We start from the raw sequence: 1,533 nt of genomic DNA on the forward strand, positions 1-1,533 counted from the left end.
TGAGCTTAAACTTAAAAGTTTTATCTTGCTTTATGTTGATGGTTACTCAAAGGTAAATCCACCCTCAGGACCGCTTCTTCATGCTTTGTTTCTCGCCTGTGTGCGCAGCGTTCATGAGTATGAATGAGTCTGTGCTTTTGTTCTCGCCACATTTTATGCTATTTTGAGGCCATCCCATCATATGCAGCTCAGGGTTGAGCCTGAGACATATGCTTCTTTACATTTTATTTATTTATTTTGAGATCAGGTCTCTCTATGCAGTTCAGACTGGCCTTGAGCTCACTTTGTAGCCCAGGCTGCTCTCAAACTCCCAACGATCCTCCTGTTTCATCGTCCTGAATGCTGGGATTACAGGCGCACCCCACCACACCCGGCCAACAAGGGCTTCTTAACGTACAGTGCTAGGAAGTCCCGATCTCCATCCGTTTTTTATCTCTTCGATTCTTCTCTCAGTTTGGGGCTTGTAGCGACCCTTTTTCTTTGCGCTCTGGCAAAGATGAGCTTTCTGTGGAATTTTACCGGACCTCTTTGCTGGGAAAGACGCAGCTCAGAACTGAGGCTACCCTCAGGGAAAGACAGAAAAAACGCAATTGTGGGTTTTCTTTTCGTGGTTTTTAGACTCTCAGACCCATTTCCTGGTGTCTCTGCCCAGAGCAACAGGGCTTTTCTCAGTAATTTAGAAGCTCATGATACCTCTGCAGCAGAAGAGCAGTTAAGACCTGACCGGGAGGGACCAAGAGGAAAAAGTAAGGGGAAAATAGGAAAGTGTCATCATCATTTCTGACTCTCTGGCTCTTTCCCTGAGCAAAAGGATAGATGTTTCTTTCTCTCTCTCTCTCTCTCTCCTGTGCTACCATGCCACTTTGTGATTAAGGCCACATCTAGGTCACGGTCGTAATAAAAGAGAAAAATAAAGTGGGAAATGGACACTTACACAGATGGTTTTTCAATCTTTTAAACTCCTCTAGCCTGTTCTGTTTTATTTACTTTTTAGAGGCTGTGAATAGATGCATTTTTACTTTCTAGCATGTTTTCTGTTGCAGTGGGGTGGGAGGAGGGGGGATAGGTTGTAGTGGTCCACCTCTATCTTGACCAGCACAGGAAGCAGCTGGATGATTGTTCCTGAACTCAAGATCCTTTTGATGTGGGTTAATTTTATATTTGGCTGTTTTATCCTTAAGCCTAATTCTTCTTATAATTTTTTCTGCTATGTTATCTTTGATTATTTTACCTCTCTCTGTTCTCTTGCATATTTTTCTCAGAATTATTATTGATTATCCTGATTTTTATATTTTTTCTGTAGCATTTTCTGTCTTTATTCTTCATCATCTGCTTCATGTTACTGAGCATATTTTCTGTATTTCATCTTTTCCACTTGATGGTTTCAAATTTTTAAAATTTAACAGTGTGTGTACCTTCTTGTGCTATTAAACATTTTTCTCAATTCTAGTTCTTGAAATCATTTATTCATCTTATTATATAATTACTTTAATCTTTTCTTTAATGAGCACAGTAGTACCAATAAAAAGGTCT

The sequence above is a fragment of the Octodon degus genome, unplaced genomic scaffold (genome assembly GCF_000260255.1).
Source record: "Octodon degus isolate 3935 unplaced genomic scaffold, OctDeg1.0 scaffold00002, whole genome shotgun sequence".
In the NCBI taxonomy this organism is placed as follows: Eukaryota; Metazoa; Chordata; class Mammalia; order Rodentia; family Octodontidae; genus Octodon; species Octodon degus.